This window comes from Carassius gibelio, chromosome A1, assembly GCF_023724105.1.
Source record: "Carassius gibelio isolate Cgi1373 ecotype wild population from Czech Republic chromosome A1, carGib1.2-hapl.c, whole genome shotgun sequence".
Taxonomy (NCBI): Eukaryota; Metazoa; Chordata; class Actinopteri; order Cypriniformes; family Cyprinidae; genus Carassius; species Carassius gibelio.
Genome location: NC_068371.1, coordinates 1,944,792 through 1,965,729, shown reverse-complemented (window position 1 = coordinate 1,965,729; position 20,938 = coordinate 1,944,792).

Below are 20,938 nucleotides of genomic sequence, written 5' to 3'. Positions count from 1 at the left end.
AAATGTGTTTATTTTTTATAAATCAGATATGGGGACAAACACATAAAGAAGAATAAAAAAATGTGTTTTAGTTAATGTTAAAATTCTGCTTCTCAAAACAAAACTATAAATATCATAATGAACATAACTGTAAAATATTTTGTTATATAGCAAAAATATGTAATAAAAATGGTGTAAGATATAGTAAAATGTTTACATGAAAATTAATTACTGACACAAGTTGTCTGATTACTCAAAATATTAACACTAGAAGAGTCATTTTAATTCATAGTAAAACAAAAGCTAGAAAATAAAACAATGAATATGCTGAACAAGTATAGCCTCTTCTCAAAATGGATCAATACTGTAAAGTAAGGGCTTCAGGTTGTAGAGGGCTCTGCTGTCTCACTTGTTTAGGCACAGCCAGACTTTTGTGAAGGTTAGGGATTGTAACTGTCAGTTCATGTCAATCACTTCACTCAAAGGTCACAATGAGTGTTTTATAATAATTAGCCACCCAAATGTATGTTGTTGTTGCTCATTGTACCTCTCTCCATCTCAGGGATGATCTCAATTGAAGACCTGAGAAGTAATAAAATGGTTTCTTTATCACAATTTAGACAAATGTGCTAAAAAAAAGTGGGCGGCAGCTGCAGCTCATTCCACCAGCCTACTTAATGCCCTGTCTTTCGTCTCTTGTTTGTCAGATCGTTGTTTGAGGTCCTCCGTGAATCTTGTCTGTGTCCCATCTGCTCAGCTACTCCTTGTGTCTTGTTCCTGTTCAGTCGTTGTGGATTACAATTCATCTCATGGATCCCTCATCATCACCCACCTGCGCACTCAATCACCTTCTAACCAGTCTGTGCTGCCTTCGATGTCCCTGCGTCACCCACCATCAACCCAGCCTGACCATACTTCTCAAATAAAGGATTGTTCACTTGCAACTTGCTTCCTGTCCTTTATGCGATCGTGACAGAATGATCGGACCACCCATGGAAGCAGCGAGTAACCCATAATCGGCATCGGAAGAGTTCCTCAGTGCCAGTGCTCGAAGGATGGACTCCCAGGAACGGAATCTTAACGACACTGGTCGCGCTGTTCAGGCTTTGGTGGCGCAGGTGTCCGAGCTCACCCAGCAAATACAGCTTCTGCGAGCCCCCACTGTGACGCTCACACTGTCCGTTCCTCCCACACCATCGGAGACCCCCTCCCAGCTGGAACTACGCCTTCCAGTTCCGGAAACCTACTCTGGTGAGCCTAATTTCTGTAGAGCTTTCCTAACACGTTGCTCTATGAACTTCTCTCTTCAACCCAGGACCTTCTCCAACGAACAAGCCAAGGTGGCGTTCATGTTGACACTGCTCACTGAGAGGGCGGCATTATGGGGAACGGTGGAATGGGAGAATCAAGATCCATGCTGCGCCTCGTTCCAGACACTCGCCGCCGAGATGAAGCGAGTTTTCGATCGGGCCATCACCAGGAGAGAGGCGGCTAGGAGGCTAGCCATATTTACGACAAGGAGAGAGATCAGTTTCGGATTTCTCTATCGAGTTCTGCACCCTGGCGGTGGAGTGTCAATGGAACGAGGAGGCGCAGTGGGACATGTTCCTGCATGGGCTAGCTGACCGCATCCAGAGGCAGATCTACGTTCTGGACCTTCTGTCCTCACTCAATGGACTCATTGAGCTGGAACTAAGGGTAGATGCACGATTGACACGAGCGGAACGACGTAACCTACCCAATCCCACACCGAGAGCTCCTATGGATGCCCGAGTCAGTGGCGGGGACGCGGCCAGCCCCACCTACGATCACGAGCCCATGCAGGTAGTCCCTGGCCTTTGCCTCTACTGCGATGGGACCGGTCATCATGCCTACATCTGTCCGGTTAAGACCAAACCCGGTAGTAAGTATGAGGCTAATATCGGGTGGGATCTCTGCCAAGAAGACCTCATCATCATCTACCCTCCTCCCGGTAAGACTAAGATGGTCAGCACGAATTTCACGACTGTCAAGCACTTCTGGACTCCGGGGCTGAAGGTAATTTCATGGACTATGTACTTGCACGCAAACTTCAAATTCCCATGAGACCCCTCACTCACCAGATCTCGGTTCACGCCCTCAATGGACAAAGACTGCCGGTCATCTCACTCATCACTGAAAACATTACCCTCATCACATCAGGCAACCACTCAGAAATCATCTCATTCTACATACTAGACTCTCCCCTTGCACCCATAGTTCTTGGTCACCCCTGGCTCCTCCGTCACAACCCCAAAGTGGACAGGCAACTGCATTCCATCCTGGCCTGGAGTAACAAATTTCATGAGTCTTGTCTCGTGTCTGCTTGTCCCGTCTGTCTCTATGTCTATGTTTCAGGAGGAAGCAGTGGATTTGTCTAACGTGCCCACGGAGTACCACCACCTGAAGGAAGTGTTCCGTAAGTCTCGTGCTGCTTCTCTCCCTCCACATCGTCCCTATGACTGTGCCATAGATTTACTGTCAGGTAAGTCTCCGCCTAAAGGCAAATTATATTCACTTTCTGTCCCAGAAAGGGAGAAATATATTTCTGATTCTCTAGCTTCTGGGTTCATCCGCCCTTCCTCTTCTCCAGCGGGGGTGGGGTTCTTTTTTGTGGGGAAGAAAGACGTGTTGCTGTGACCTTGTATTGATTACTGGGGACTGAACAACATCATGATAAAGAACTTATACCCTTTGCCTTTGATGTCTTCAACCTTCGAGAGGTTGCAGGGAGCGTCGATCTTCACGAAATTGGACTTACGTAATGCTTATCATTTGGCCCGTATTAGAGAGGGGGATGAATGGAAGACCGCTGTTAACACCCCTAGGGGGCACTTTGAATACTTGGTCATGCCCTTCGGGCTGTCCAACTCCCGAAGCGGTCTTCCAGGTATTCATCAACGACGTGCTGCGAGATATGATCGATCAATTCATATATGTCTATCTGGACGACATATATAGATTTTTTCCTCTTCTCTCCAGGAACACGTGCAGCACGTTCGACGAGTGCTTCAGAGGTTGCTAGAGAATGGGCTTTTTGTCAAGGCGGAGAAATGCGCTTTTCATGCACAGTCTCTTCCGTTTCTTGGAGATATCGTGTCGACTGAGGGAATACGCATGGATCCTGAGAAAGTTAAGGCTGTGGTAGAGTGGCCAAGTCCAGATTCCCGTACGGCCCTACAGAGGTTTCTGGGATTCGCCAACTTCTACCGGCGTTTTATTCGCAACTTCAGTCAACTAGCCGCACCTCTGACCGCCTTGACCTCCCCCCAAACTACTTTCAGGTGGTCAGACACAGCCAATGCTGTGTTTGCCAAACTGAAGGGCTGCTTCGTTTCAGCCCCTATCCTAATCACCCATGATCCATCATGTCAGTTTGTGGTGGAGGTCAATGCTACGGAGGTGGGGGTAGGTACGGTGTTCTCCCAACGTTCTCCCTCAGATGACAAGATGCACACGTGCGCATTTTTTCATATCGATTATCCCCTGCCAAAAGTAATTATGATATTGGTAACTGAGAATTGTTGGCAGTCAAGATGGCATTGGAAGAATGGCGCCACTGGTTAGAAGGCTAGGGGGTTCCTTTTATAGTATGGACTGACCACAAGAATTTAGAATACATTAGTACTGCCAAAAGGTTGAACTCCAGACAGGCTCGGTGGGCACTTTTTTTCGGATGTTTTGATTTTACTTTCTCGTACCGCCCGGGTTCCAAGAACATCAAACCCGATTCTTTGTCGCGCATTTTTGACCGTTCCGAACGACCGTCTACTCCTAAGTGTATTTTACCTGAGACATTAGTGGTCTCCACACTCACATGGGAGGTTGAATCGTAGGTCAAGACGGCCTTAGAAGGGGTAACGCCTCCGCCCGGGTGCCCACCAAAGCGATTATTTGTGTGCAGGGAATGGTCCAACGTCATTCAGTGGGGGCATTGTTCTAATGTGGTTTGTCATCCAAGAGTTAACTGTACTAAATTTTTGGTCAAGCAACCATTCTGGTGGCCACTTATGGCTCACGACATTCACAGTTTTGTTTTGGCTCGCTCGGTTTGTGCCACTGGTAAGACTTCCAGTCGACCCCCTGATGGGTTACTTCAACCGCTGCCAACCGCTGCCAGTCCCTTCGAGACCCTGGTCCCATATCACACTAGATTTTTTATTTATTTTTTTCCCAGTCTGGAATCTGAAGTCGCGGTCCCCTCATTTCACGCCTTTGTCCAGAGGTGTCACCACACTTGGACTAGAGCCCGCAAAACTCTACTCCACGTGGGGGCGCGCACCAAGGCTAAAGACGACCACCACTGGTCTAGGCCTCCCATATATGTCATGGGTCAAAAAATGTGGCTTTCTACCAAGAAAATTCCTCTCCGTTCCGTCTCTAATAAGCTTGCTCCCAAATTTATTGGCCCATTCACTGTCACCAAGATCATTAGTCCGGTGGCAGTCCGCCTTAAACTTCCTCCAGCGTACAGGAGAATTCATCCCGCATTTCATGTATCTAAAATAAAGTCTGTATTTCATTCTTCTATTAATCCACCTGGCCAGGTCGCAAATAAAGGATTGTTCGCTTGCAACTTGCTTCCTGTCCTTTATGCGATCGTGACAAAAATATGAGCAACTGTATTTAATTATAATTACACTTTAAATTAGCGGTGATCAGATTACAGTCTTCTGCACAATCTGACTGGAATTGAACTGCTGGTTTCATCTGGTCAGAAGAGAACTGCCCCCCGACTGAGTCTGGTCTCTCAAAAGGTTTTTTTTCTCCACTCTGTCACCGATGGAGTTTTGGTTCCTTTCCACTGTCGCCTCTGGCTTGCTTAGTTTGGGTCACTTCATTTACAGTGATATTGTTGACTTGATTCAATGATGAACTGCCTTTAACTATCATTTTGCATTATTGACACACTGTTTTCCTAATGAATGTTGTGCAGTTGCTTTGACACAATGTATTTTGTTTAAAGCACTATATAAATACAGGTGACTTGACTTGACTTGTCTAGAAGTAAGAACCACTTGCATCTGGGGGGGGACTGGGGGCAGGGTTAATGTGACCAACAAGATGAACAGAAACCTTTGACCGCCATTTTTGAAATGGCAGCTAAACATGAACATGTTGAATTTGCCATGTTTGGATGTCGATGTAGATTTGCAAGGCCATGAACATCAATAGCAATGCAATATCCACCACTGTTGATTGTGTGTTTAGGCTTGTTTGGACTACATCATCACTGTGTGTACCGGTCAGGGTGCTGCAGGTGAGCAGATGACTCTCTTTATGCTTTTGGATCACTTTCATGGTGCTTTGGCGTCATGCACCGATCGGTCTGCATGGCGTCGTTGCATCTCAAACAAGCCTGTTGTGTTTGGCGCGGCTGCTCTAGCATTACTGGAGAAGATGAAGCGTATTCCGTGATGTAAGAATGTAAGAAGGCTCTGTGGTGGCTCTTTAGCCCGTGGAAAGGCAAACCGGTTCTTAGAAGGTTTGCCACTTGAACCAACTCCAAACCGGCAATAGCACTGGCTCTGAACTAGCATCTGGTTCATGCTAGTTGAAAAGGGGTGCAAGTATACTCATCAAGCATTTTTAGCTCAGCTGTCCCACAACTGTTTTACAGCATGGCTCTGCTACAGACCCAGCACTTCACAAACCCATACTCGTCTGTTTTTTGTATTGTTTTGTGTTACTAATTTTATTTTATTTTATCCATCTTGTTAAGTTGCTACATTCATTACAAAAATGAGATGCCTGACTTATTGGGTGATTGTAAACCTGGTGATTTTATATATTTATATTAATAATTTTGTACATGAATGAGTTAAAAAAAGTATCTTAGTCTTTTTAAATATGCAGATGATATGGCTCTCATGGGTCTTCTGAGAGTTGGAGACATTGGTAGGACTTCTACATATCATGAGCATATAAAAACCCTTTTTGAGTGCATTTGTGATAAATACAGATAAAATGATAGAGATGGTAATTACTGGAGATAAATAGAATACCTTGGAATTGGAACCTGTAGTGCTCTATGGGAATCCAATAGAATTTGTCTGTAATTTTAAGTATTTGGGGATATACATTGATGCCCAACTAATTTTTAAGAGAATACTGACAGCATATGTAAGAAAGGTTGTACTTAATTAGGAGGATTAATCACTTTATTATGAGTTTAAAGCTAGTTTCAACTCTTATGGTCAGGGAGACTCTATAGGCATCCACATGCGACAAGGAGAGTTTACCAATTATATTTCATGCTCTGTGCTGTCAAAATTGTTTCATAAATTGTTGTATATTGCATGTTTTTCTTATGTGTATTCATATGTTGGTGTTCTGTGAACGCAGATACAATGTGGAAAGAAAGATTGCCCTTCTTGTGTGGGTCTTTCAAAACTCATGGTGCATCATTTGACATAGTCTCTGGTGTTTTTAGGTTTTAAAGTGAAACGTATTGTTCTTGTTTTCTTTAGTTTTCACGATATATTGTAACCAAAATAAGCAAATGTTCCTGTTGAAAATGGCCTTGTTGTTTATCATCTGAACATGCTCTCTGATTTCTGTCTGCCTGTAGAAAGCTCTGTAGCTCAGGTTAGTCTTCCCTACTCTACGATAAGATACAACTTTGTGAAAATATTTAGTGTAACTGGTCCGCCTTTGACTGAGAGTGGTGGGCAATTGTTTCTGTCACTCAGACTTCACAGTTTTTACATGGGCACCTTGGTCATAAAAATACACATTCCAGAGCCCCAGAGCATCTTTGTAGAACATACATGGCTAGAGACATAAACTGTCAAAAGCAGCTCCCTTACAGACAATCATCCTTTATATTACTGAGCTTTTTGTGGAAACATAGTGTCAGAGTCTTTCACTTTGATCTGGTGTATTCTTGGTTTTAAAACACTTATATGTTGTGTAGTCCTGACAATTATGCATCATATCATCTTTGTGTGAGCAGAAATTAAGAATTAATATGTATTAATTTATAAATACCCGTATAAACCACTATGCCATGCTGCTCATATTTATCACACAGTAAAAAGGCCCCTTCCTGTGCCCAAAATGAGTTACCTGTGGATGAGTATGTGACGACTGGGTGAAGGAGGGGCTGGAAACAAGTGCGAGTTAACAATTTAATGATAATAAAACAAACAAACAAGAGTACAAAAACAATGCTGGGAAGACGACAATCCAAGATGGCGGTGAGGCGGTGAGTAATCCGGATGGTGACTGTGAGAAGGCAGCAGGAGAGGATGGCACAGGAACTGCGGGGAATGGAGCTGAAGGTAAGTCTTGATGCTGAGTGAAAGTGTGGAGAGTGGATGAGGTTCCGGGGAAAGACACGGACATCCAACGCAAACGACACAGAAGCAAAAGACAGAGGTACCGACATTAAACAATGTTCTCACAAACACAAGACATGAGACGAACCAATATATAGGGAGAGAGTAATGAGTGACAGCTGCTGCTGATGACAATTAACGGAGATGCCCACAAACTAATCAGTGCAGAAACAAAACACACAGACTTCACCACAAAGTGCAAAACCCAGAGATCACTGTTTACCAACCATGACAGAGTATCAAAAACAAGGACTGATGGGAAGTTGTCGTGCTCCACTTTACAGTTACTGAGTGAAAGGAGGGTTTTAAAATGACAGGATACATTTATACAACACTTTAATCAAAAGGAAGAACCACTCGTTCCGTGCGTCATTACACTATTTTTGTGTCATTACACATGCACAGTGCTTTCGGTTTTGGGGTTCAATCTAAATGAGTGGTTACATTCACTCTCAATTGTATTAGAAAAGGGATAAATCACCCCCTTCTATCCGATCTAAATTTCATTCCAATCAAGCTCAATCTGATCAAGATGTTTACATGAAGGTTTTTCAGTCCGATTGAGCCATCTGTCCGATTACACACAGATTATTTGGTTTCATGTAAATGCAGCCAACTGTGAGGTTATGAATTGAGTGTTAATTCCCTGAGAGTGTACTCATGCAGCTGGTGTTGCTTTTCATTGGCCACTGACTAATCATAGTTTACCGATCAAAGCCTGAGTTGACAGAGAATGTTGATGAGCAGCATCATGGTATGAATAAAGCCTGATTGGATTTGTATAGTTTTGTCAACTAAAAAAAATCCCATAACTCTTGAGTTTGTTGAGTTACCATCATGGTGCAAACAAGCCCTTGATCCCATTTGTCATGGTGATAGCACCAAAGTCACCTCCATGTCAAGGCTAACTTTTAAAAAAAACTTTAAAAACAAAAAAACATAAATACAAAATAGACACACTCACATACACATATGTTTGTGCACACAAAAACACAAAACTTGTTTTACGGTAACATATAACAGTTTTTTTTTCTTTGCATACTTAAATTCAGTAACTCAGCCACAATTTTAGAAAAAGACATACAGCCATTAATTGGTTAAACCAAAATCGAGAGTGTAGAACAGAGTGGGTTTTTGTATTTTAAGAGGTCTTCCAAAAGACAATAATTTTTATCCTGTACAAACTTCACATTCAGGCTTCTTTCCTCATTGAGACAAAATTCATTCTTAGTATAGAGAATAGTCAAGTCAAGTCAAGTCACCTTTATTTATATAGCGCTTTAAACAAAATACATTGTGTCAAAGCAACTGAACAACATTCATTAGGAAAACAGTGGGTCAATAATGCAAAATAATAGTTAAATGCAGTTCATCATTGAATTCAGTGATGTCATCTCTGTTCAGTTAAATAGTGTCTGTGCATTTATTTGCAATCAAGTCAATGATATCGCTGTAGATGAAGTGACCCCAACTAAGCAAGCCAGAGGCGACAGCGGCAAGGAACCGAAACTCCATCGGTGACAGAATGGAGAAAAAAACCTTGGGACAAACCAGGCTCAGTTGGGGGCCAGTTCTCCTCTGACAAGACGAAACCAGTAGTTTAAATACATGAATATATGAAATACCTATTCAAACTGCATTAAAAAAAAAAGTTAATTTTGTCATTATTTAATATCTAACTATTAGAGATACAGATTTCTTTTTAGAACTGATAGGGATTATTTGCATGCCCTTTTGAGCAATAATGATATGCAGGATGGCTATTTATTTATTGTTTTACTTCTAATTTTGACATCATGTTAACATCAGTACTGAACTAAATTATAACCTTGTCAGTACAGTAATTTCACTCCCTTTTTGCAAATAAGGGTTAGGTAAATGGAGTAAATCTAAAAATGTAAATGGAGGGATCTAAAATTGAAAGAAAAAATAAATATAGAGCACTATCATTAAGTTGTCTTTGTTACATAAAAGCTATGATCTGTTAATCAATCAAGTAACAAATAAAGAATATAAATAAAGAATGCAAAACATTCTAAACCATATGAATAAATAAAGCTTTGCTACTTTATTGTGGCTTAGTACTCTCATTTGAGCAGAACTAGCATATGATTCATGTTGTAGTTAATGTTAGTTCTTGATTAGCTCACCATTAGTTTATCTTAAAGTAATGTTTAATTTGGTTATTAGTGTATAATTATTGATGGACTGTTATTGTGAAGTGTTACTGCTTATAGTCGCTGTTTTGCTTTACTTCGTGGGCACAGAAGTGATAGTACATGTTTTGGTTGATTTAACTTGCTACGTCTATAGAGTCTTTATTTTGAATTAACTGATGTGGGGCTTGTTTCTGTGTATGCTCTGTGTTTCTTTTATGATGCTCTTGCTCCTCCTACTGTCTGCTTGACAGGATGATGGGTGCCACCTGATTCCTGTCCCAGCTCACTAATTGGAGTACAGAGGAACCAACAGAATTCCAGACCAGAGACAGGGACTGAAGCTTTCCTCTTTGAGAGATGCTACTATTTTCTGGTCCCAAAAAGTAAGTCTCTAGTAAGTATGCTCTTTTATTTATTGTGTTTATATAGACAGACCCTTGACCCCTCGATTTTCACAAAGGGAGTGTGTCTACTTCATAGATACTCTTCTGGCAGCAAAATGATTGTGACATTATCACAGATCACAATTAATTAACCTTAGAACATTCCAGTTCAGCCCATTGCAATGGTTCCGCCAGTAGTGGGCACCCAAGCTATGTAATCAATGACATACATCTAAGTTAACAAGATGGAGGGAAGTTAGTGAGGGACGGGCATAAAAAACAAACTGAAACACAGCCTAGAAACATCTGGGCAGGTGTGTTAAAGCAAGTTGATGTTCAAAACTCCTGTTTTTTGTACTTTAAGTATAAAAAAGGCATTCATACACAAAAATGAATAACAAATTGTAGTCTTACGCCATTAATTGTAAGAAGTTTGACAAGATTAAATACACATTTTCAAGGTAATGTGTGTAACTACTATCTAAAGGCTGTCTGCAATCCTTTCATTTACACAGTATTATTCTTCAAATTTCATTCAAGCTTACTTGACAAAACACTGCAACTGAAAATGGTAAATTCTGGTAATATCTGAACATGGTAAACTAAAATGTAATTTCAAGTTTGCTGGATGTATGTGGAAAATAACTGAGCCAAGTAACACAGAACAGTAAATTTCCAGAAATACCCAGATACTTGGCGTACTTAAACATATACAGGAATCCATGAAGTTTCATGGACATACACAGCTGAAACACTTCTGGTTGTGAGGACATTGTCAAAAGAGAAAAGATGCTTTATTTGGGGATTTTGTGATGCCACAGTACTATAGCTAACTGCACACCTGCCCTAAAGGGTCATTTTAATGAAAGCATTCAAAAATGGGTATCACTATTCAGAAACAAGGTGTGGGGGAAATGTAAACATTAAGTGCAGGAAAAAGCACTGCCCACTCAGCATCTCTGTGATGTACTGCCATAGGCAAAGTTCCATCTAGGGCAAGATAGGTGTACTTATAATTTGTAGAGTTCGGTGCAGATGAGTGACAAATATGCAGCTTATCACATATTAATAATTCATTGGTACTTTACCACTTCTCAGAAATACCAGAAGCATACGAGCTGTTTCCCAGACAGGGTTTATATGAAGCCAGATCTATCTATCTATCTATCTATCTATCTATCTATCTATCTATCTATCTATCTATCTATCTATCTATCTATATATATATATATATATGAAATATGTTAATGTATGTTTACATGTGTGCTTAGTTGTGCTTTTTAGCGCAATGCACCAGCACCGCTTAAAATAAAAATCATATGTTAAGTTTCTTCCAGTTCTTTCGAAGATTAAAAGCACTTGTGCAGTGTCATTTTTATTTCATCCCAATTGTGTTGGGGCACATGTGTTTTCCCATAGCACAAGACTTGGTCCCCTCTGTGCCACCTCATTAAAAAAAATCCTAGAATTGCCCCTGCTGCAGTGTGAAATATGCTTTGACTGGACATCGATTTTGACATCGGTGACAACTGACAGCTACTGAGAGAGTACGATACATTTCAGAGGGTGTAGTCATAGATCTGCAATCAAACATCAGCACTCATGGCTTCTGCAAGCAACTAACTCTCCCTCATATTCTTCTTTGTTTATGTTTTATTTTCCTTAGCAAAAAATAAACAGACAACTTAGATTGCAAGCTGTTAGTGTGAAGCATGTGTGATCCGACCACTCTGAAAATTGTGCAGTGTGAATCCGGCATTAATCTAGAATAATTACTCTCACAAGGCAAATGTTAAAGTTACAGTTTTACACAAAAAGTGCATGTGATACAAACATTTTTGAGAAATATTATGTTTATTGAAAAGTAATTGTGCAATAATGTTTACTTGTTTTTATACATAGTCTAAAGTTATTTTGTTTGTTTTGCAAGGTTTTATGTTTGAAAATTTGTATTTTTGTCACGGTTGGTATATTCACTGTCTCTTTTCCCGTTTCATGTTGTGTGAGTGTCTGGTGGGCGTGGTCACTGTTCATGGCTGCTGATTCGATCAGCGCACCAGCTGCAATGGATCAGCATACCCCATTTAGTCTCTCTGTTGTTGCCTTGTCTTTGTCAGATCGTTGTGGATATTCCCGCTCATGTTGCCCAACCAGTCTCCTGTGATCTTCATGATTCAGCACTCCTGCTTCCAGGAAGCAAGGTCGTTCTGGTCCGCTGTTCTAGTCAATGTAAGAGAGCATCCACCCTCAGCGTTAAATCAATGAGTCCGTCAAGCTTCTTAGGCAGGTCCAGGGTGAAGATCTCCTTCTGGATCTGATCAGCAAATCCATGCAGGAACATGTCCCACTGTTCCTCCTCGTTCCAGTGGCACTCGGAAGCCAGGGTACGGAAGTCAAACGAGTAATCCGATACAGATCGATTCCCTTGGTGGAGGTCAGTGAGTTGATGGGCTGCCTCCCGTCCTGCAACTGTTCGATCGAATACTCGCTTCATGTCGTCAGAAAGTGCCTGGAATGAGGAACAGCATTGATGTTGGTTCTCCCATACCACCATTCACCACAAAGCCACCCGTCCTGAAAGTAGGGTCAGTACGAAGGCCACCTTAGATTCCTCCATGCAGAAAACCTGTGGTTAAAGGAAAAAAAAAAACATTGAGCATTTCATTAAAAATGCCCTACAATAGCTTGGCTCGCCGGCTTATAATTCAGGAGTAGGTAAGCATGGTTAAGGTTGGCCGCCAGATGTAACAGGTGTGGGGGGAACAGGCGTTTTAGCTAGATGTTGAAGCTGTTGGGTGAGCTCGGACACCTGTGCTACCAAGGCTTGCATTGCTCATCCCGTAACGGCCAGGTTTTCCTCTTGTTGATCCATTTTGGAAATGCTTCAGGACAAGAACTCATTCAAGTCTCCGGTATTTGCTGAATCCATGTTGGTCAGATCGTTCTGTAATGATAATAAAGATTCAGTAGCAAATACAAAGTATCTTTACTGAGAGAATATCAGATGTGGGAAGCGTGAAGGTGAAATTCCGGCATTAGCCCTTGGCAGCACAGGAGCGCTGAGGACTACCCAATCTCTCTGGAGACAAAGAGAGGAAGCGATTCGGGAATGGAGATCTGGCAGATGGTGATGTGAAGAACCAGAAGAGCTGAATCGTGAATATCACAGGAGACTGGTTGGGAAACACGACCGGGAACATCCACAACGATCTTACAAAGACAAGGCAACAACAGGGAGACTAAAATAGGGTACGCTTATCCATTGCAGCTGGTGCGCTGATCGAATCAGCTGGCGTGTGGATCAGCAGCCCTGAACAGCGACCATACCCACCAGACACTCACACAACATGAAACAAGAAAAGAAGCAGTGAATATACCAACCATGACAGTACCCATCACCCTAGGAGCACCGCCTGGCACTCCCAGAGGAACTTACCTGTCAATCGTAATCATCGACAAGGGAGTGATCCAGAATGTCCCTAGCAGGAACCCAACTTCTCTCCTCCAGATCGTAATCTTCCGAGTCCACCAGGTACTGAAATTCACATCCCCTCTGTCTCGAGTCCAGTCAATTTGGAGACATGAAAAAACGTAATGAACCCTCCTGTACGCCAGAGGAAGTTTGGGTTGGACTGCCACTGGACTAAGAACATTGGTGACAGTGAACGCGCTGATGAATTTGGAAGCTTATTTACTAGACACGGAGCAGAGAGGAATGTTCTTGGTAGGAAGCCATGCTTTTTGACCGACAACGTATACAGGAGGCCTTGACCGGTGGAGATCTGCCTTGGCCTTGCCCCCAACTGGAGCAGAGTCTCGCGGGTCCATGTGCGATGGCACATCTGGATGAAGGTGTGAGTGGAGGGGACCGCAACTTAGGATTTCAGACTCAGAAAAATTGGTGGCTGGTACCCTAGGCTACACTCAAACGGAGAGAGGCCAGTGGATGACACTGGTAATGATAACTCATCATGTTAATTCTCTGTTCGTACTTGTATTTATCAGTTGATAAGTATTGCTAAATTGAATCTAATTGCATCTAAAGTAGAGATGGAGATGATTATACATGGTTGTTATTTCCTCATACCTTTACATGAATACAAGTGATTAAAAAGCTTTTAACTAAGTCACCAAAAGGTCATATGTAACACCAACTTTGTTGCATTGACAAAATATTATTTAATTTAGAATTCCTTAAAAAATTTGTGTGATATATAGAGAGCATTGCATGGTCAAACTTCTGCTTATATAAAAGATATTAGATTTAAAGCTCTCTGTGATGTTTGCCCTAGAAGGTGCTATAAAAAAAAACCTTTCCTAATACTGTACTTTTTTTTACAATAAGAACTTATTGAATACAATTGATAAACTAATGATAAAAATAATGAACTATGTAAAAAAAAAAAAATAATAATAATAGTTTATTCCTTGCAGTGGGTGTTAGACGGTCACAAGATGAATTCATTAGGGCAAAGTATTACACACTACGCTGGGATTACCACATCCCAAAAGCCCTAAGGCACTGCAGAGTTGGCTGATTAAGGAGACAATGGGCTTCCCACTGGCAGGAAAAGAGAAAAAGAGAAGTGCTCATTCACTCAGAGGACTGCAGAGGCTGCAGCCCTATGGTTCACATTGCCACAGGCTTCCTTCGATCAGAGCAGGACAATCACACAGGTCTGAGGGCCATGCACACACACTCAAAACAAAACACATTGTTCACTAAAACTTATCTCAAAACACGTGCTTTGTCATGAGGTCCAGCTTGAGTCAGGCAAGATTAACAACACTGAAGACAAAACAACTTTGCCACCATAACCTCACACTGTTGAATATTTATGAGAGTATTGTGTAGATTAAAGCTGTGTACAATGACAACACAACCATGAACAATAGCAACCTTCCAAGTCACCTTTTAACACTGTTTTGTATTGTAAAGTTATGAATCTAGATGGATTGATGATTGCTGGTGTAATCTAAATAAACCACACCATTTATCTCCAGGATTGATTCTTTTTAATGTCCTTATGATGAAAGTGATTTAACATTGACGTCATCTGGAATTACATCGGCTTGTTTAAGGCAAGTATTAAACTGATGTTAAATTTGAAATGCTTTCAAGGCAGGGGAAACACACACACACACCAGAAAACAACATCTTGGTCTTTGGCCACTATTTAGTTTTAGTATAGTATTTTGTTATTTGCATGTTTAAATATTTGTCGCCTACTGTTGTGATATGCATGTGCATGTGACTTTTAGTTATCTTGTCTTTCAGTTTCATTTTCACTGACTCTTAGTTTGTATTTTAGTTCCTGTTCTCATTTGTTTATTTTTCCCACACACATATCACTTGTCATCATGATTAATTTACTCTCACAGGTGTTTATCATTATTTTCCTCATTTTATTGGTATTTAAATTTCAGTCTTTTCAGTGTTAATTTGTCTGTTCACTTTAGTGCACTAGTTAATCTATTGTGACTGTATTTGTTAGATTTATCTTCTTAGTGTGTTGTTAAACACTTTTCACATAATTTTCTTCATCATCATCATTTGCTTCTACAGCTACTGTATGTGTGACAGAAAAATATAGCTTAAATGGAAGATGGAAATCGCTTCCATTAATGTTTCCCCATTTAGGAGACACAAACTTTTTAGAGGAGTGACAGTATGCCTGTTCCAGTATGGCAGAGACCTGGAGGTTTATGTGTAGGAGTTCCTCTACCTCTGCTATCATGCCACGTGCCATGACCTCTGATTGATAATACCTACAATATCAAAATCAACTGTGTGCGGCAGATCCTTTTCCTATTTAGCACCCAAACTTTGGAATAATCTACCTAATATTGTTAGTTTAGATATTAAAGACCCATCTCTTTAACCTGGCTTAAACATAACACACTAACAAATATCTAATATTCAAATCCGTTAAGGATTTTTAGGCTGCATTAATTAGGTAAACCAGAACCGGAAACACTTCACATAACACCCGATGTACTTTCTACATCATTAGAAGAATGGCATCTACGCTAATATTTGTCTGTTTCTCTCTTGTTCCGAGGTTACCGTGGCCACGAGATCCAGTCTGTGTCCAGATCAGAGGGTCACTGCAGTCACCCGGATCCAGTACGTATCCAGACCAGATGGTGGATCAGCACCTAGAAAGGACCTCTACATCCCTGAAAGACAGCGGAGACCAGGACAACTAGAGCCCAGATACAGATCCCCTGTAGAGACCTTGTCTCAGAGGAGCACCAGGACAAGACCACAGGAAACAGATGATTCTTCTGCACAATCTGACTTTGCTGCAGCCTGGAATTGAACTACTGGTTTCGTCTGGTCAGAGGAGAACTGCCCCCCAACTGAGCCTGGTTTCTCCCAAGGTTTGGAGTTTTGGTTCCTTGCAGCTGTCACCTCTGGCTTGCTTAGTTGGGGACGCTTAATATCCAGCGATTATTCTTGACTTGATTGCACAGATACTATTTAAACTGAACTGAGTTGGATGATGACACAAAGAGACCTGCATTCACAGTGGGTGAAGTGCACCCAACAAGCCAAAGGAGACAGAAATGGAGAAAATACTTTGGAAGAAACCAGGCTCATTTTGGGGGCCAGACCTCCTCTGGCCAGACGAAACCAGCATTATGTGGTTTAATTCCAGGCTGCAACACAGGTCAGATTGAGCAGAGGACTCATCTGGTTTCCGTGGTCTTGTGCTGATGACCGTTGAGGTGATGAGATCTTCACTGGGGATCTGTCTCTGGGCTGCATCTAGTTGACATGGTTTCCACTGACATTGGTTTCATAGGAAGTGTTCCTGGTTCCGGTTGAATGGGGAGGAAAATGTATTCCACATGTTTGTTAGACCCCAAGAATGAAGGTAAACAGGGAAAGATAGTGCTGAACAGCTGAATGATAGAAGTTACTTGATATGTATTGCATTTAATCAATCTTGTATTCTCCACCTATTGCATTAATTTATCTATTGTCTTACTTATCAGTAGTGAAATTACTGTAAATATAGTAGTCAAATTAACGTAAATGTCCTCAGTGGCTGATCATGGACAGCAGATAGGATTGTTTGATTACTGTGAGAATGACAAGTAATGAGACTATTTCATTGGCCATGAATTACTGAAGTTGTCCTACTCCTTGGGGAGAAGCTGGCCTCCTGTTTCCGTGTTCAAGGGGTTAAGGAGATTAATCAATGTCAACGTCTGCTTTTTTGAAGGCAATAAACTACAGACTTTTGACAATGCCCTACAGAGCACCACTTTGTTCAGTCACACGTTCAACCAAACCCCCCCATGCCTGTCAAGCTGGCTGCTAGAGCCTGCCTTTCTAAGGGCTCCCACTCTGCTCTTCCCTGCTTGACCTATTATTTGATATTTGACCACTCAGTTGCAAGACACTTGCTCTTTGGAGCTCAAATGTCACTGGGGCATCTTGTCAGTTCACAGACACCTCTGGCTGACAAGTGATTTTACTTTACTGTGTTACAAGCAGGAAATACTAGGAGGCAGTGGCTATGTCACCACAGCTGTAGGCACTGCCAGGCAGGCCATGATAAAATTTGAGAATCACCAACAGAAATACATCAACATAAACATATATAGATCTTGAGTTAGTTCATTTTATTTGATAAGATACTGTTTAAGAAGACGTATTGAATTATTAAGTACATCTTCATTTCTCTACCCTCAGCCATGATAGCTTGAATTAATTTCTTCATAGAAGATTGGGGCAATGACTCTAAATCTGTTTGCCTTGTGCTATGAGTGACAGTGCATTTTATAGGAGGAAGATTTTAAATGGAGATAGCTAGGTGATACAGGATAGCAGTCACATTATTTCTGGTCTTTGCAACCTCTTCAAAGACTGCAACTAAATGCTTGTCTTCTGTGGAGCTGACATGGAGAAGTGGGTGCTCAGTGAACCATGGCTTGGCTGCCACGAAATGACAGGAATCATTGGCATACATTTCAAACAGCTTGCATGATCCCATTAAAGTGCCACACATCCCACTTTAAAACAAAAAACAGAGAATCCACTTTGATAGATTGAGTCTAGAATAGATTATTGATTTTTTTCCCTCCTCCCATTGTTTAGAACTTTGGAAAATTAAAACAAAATCTAAGGTGAATTATATTAGCCAAAAACTATAGAAATCTAAAAATTAATCAAAGACACACTTAAAGTAACACTCCACTTAAAAAAAAAAAAAAAAAATTTTCAGTTGGGTTTTTACCATTTTCGAATCCATTCAGCCGATCTCCATGTCTGGCCGTAGCACTTTTAGCTTAGCATAGATTATTGAATTTGATTAGAGCGTTAGCATCTTGCTCAAAAATGATCAAAGATTTTCAATTTTTTCCTGTTTAAAACTTGTTTCTTCTGTAGTTAAAGTAAAATGCAAATAGTTTATTTATAAACAATGATAATCAGGGCTACCAACACTGTATTTATCATACTGTAAAGGTAGGTTTAGGGTTGGGGTAGGTGTACATGTTAATAAAGCCTCACAATGAGATCTGATAGGTAGCACTTTTCGCTATCGAATTATGGTACCATTTATTTTAATAGGAAGCAGCTAAATATGACAGGGTAGCACAAATTGTCAGAACACCGGTTCTAGACATTAGGAGGCTCTAGTTGGAAGAGAAAAACTACTAAGCAGCATTTTTTTTTTAATTAAATTAAAAATTACAAAGTTATTTTCTAGTTAGTTGAAACTGAAATTATAAATGTTCTGTTCTGTTCTATTTTCTATCTATGTTCTCTTTTATTACTGTAGAGCAGTAATATATTATAATCAGCAGAATTTAGAAGACACACACATATGAGATCCTTTATTTGAAATTTTTAAAAAAATTCTAGTGTGTTTGCTTTTTAACTTGAATACAAACTTCTCTGCTTTTACTTCTGTAGCTATTTTGACAGTCAGCCCCCGATGCGCCGTAATTCACTGTTCAATGCTTTTTTAAACTCATAATTAAGCGGTGAATGATCTCTGATCGCTGATCGACAGGAAAAGTTAATAGTTAGAATACACTGCAATCACTCTAAAATAGATGATGACAACTCACACACCTGCATTAGGAGCTGTACTTCTTTGTGGGTCTATTTAGCCGTTTGCATCACACACTTCGCAGCACCTGATGGATGCATTCGTTACGCACACATTCAGAAGACTGGGCCCGCTTTAAACGGCAACATTAATTGGTTTAATTTGCAGGTGAGTGACAATTCAACTATATCCAATGAACAATAAGGCTTAAATTTCCTGCCGGTCTTGATTGGTGGACTAGTATATAGCAGATGCTTTAGTTATGGAGGCCTCTCCTCAGAGCCGAATCTCGAGGCAATCGCCTGCTCTGTCTACAGACCAAGAGGTGAGTAAAACAGACACCATGCCATCCATTTGAGTTTCTAGAGTGGGCCTTAAAGGGTTAGTTCACCCAGATAGCAAAATTATGTTATTAATAACTTACCCTCATGTTGTTTCAAACCCGTAAGACCTCCATTTATGGTAAATGGACTGCATTTATATAGCGCTTTCAACAGACCACATGGCCATCCAAAGCGCTTTACAATTTGCCTCACATTCAACCATTCACACACCGACTGCGGTGTCAGCCATTCAAGGCGCCATCCAGCTCGTCGGGGTTAGGGAGAGGGAGTGTCAGCCACATTAAAAAAGTTAACAGCTTAAGTCATTTGTGGATTAATGCGTATTAGAGATGCGAACCGTTTAAAACGATTCAGTTCTATTTGGTGAACTGAATGATTCATTCGCGAACCGGATATCCAGACTGCTTTGATTTGGACTCTCTCTCACAACAGACACGGAAGAGAAGACTGCTGAATAAAGTTGTCGTTTTTGCTATTTTTGGACCAAAATGTATTTTCGATGCTTCAAAAAATTCTAACTGACCCTCTGATGTCACATGGACTACTTTGATGATGTTTTTCTTACCTTTCTGGACATGGACAGTAGACCGTACACACAGCTTCAATGGAGGCACTGAGAGCTCTCGGACTAAATCTAAAATATCTTAAACTGTGTTCTGAAGATAATTGGAGGTCTCACGGGTTTGGAACAACATGAGGGTGAGTTATTAATGACATAATTTTGCTATCCGGGTGAACTAACCCTTTATCTTTAATAAAACTTAAGCTCACTACAGTAATAATGAGCACAAATCTGAACTTAATGTTTTTTAACCATCCTGTTGTGTTTAAAAACTGGGTAAAACTGTTTTGGGGGTCAAGGTGACCTACGTTAGTTTCCATGCAATTTGCCAAAAATTGGCATATTGAAGAAAAAAAAAAACTAACATTTTTAAACAAAAGCAGAAAATGTCATGATGGAGGAGGAAGAGGAGCTGAGGATGAAAACAGAAATCCAACAGGTAATGAAAACTGTCACATCTTCACACATAAAGACATACAAAGGAAGCTGATGGCATATAAATACACAGGTGATAGTCTTTTAAACAATGGTCTTTTCATGATATCTCATGATTCTGGTTCTAAATATATCTAACAAGATATGCACAAGATATGCACTATTCTCACACTGAATTACATTTTTAGTGGGTGTCTTCTGTAAATCATGGTAATAATTACCTTTTCATCCATTGATTTCTATAATCCAGCATTTGCACATCATCCCAGCAGATGGCAGTGTGTGCATAGTATTAACTGCAGGGGCATTACATTATAATTGGTCTCGATTCACAAAGGAGTGAAAGGAACTGAGAAAGTGGATGAGGTGGTGTTAAAGAAGGAAAACATGCAAATAGAAATCAGTAAGCACGGAAGTGAAATACTTTATCTAGGAAAAGCAGTGAAAACAGGAGAGAAGAAATGTAATTTAATTGTATTAAGGTCAAGGCTATGGCATTGGCACTAAAAAAAACATTAACAATTTTAGATACTAGACTCGTTTGTGTGAGGATTGTTAGGAAGAGGAATCAGTGGAGCATGTAATTCTAAACTGAGGGAAATACATGGCACAGAGAGATAATCATCTGAAGGCATTGGGGTGCAGAAACT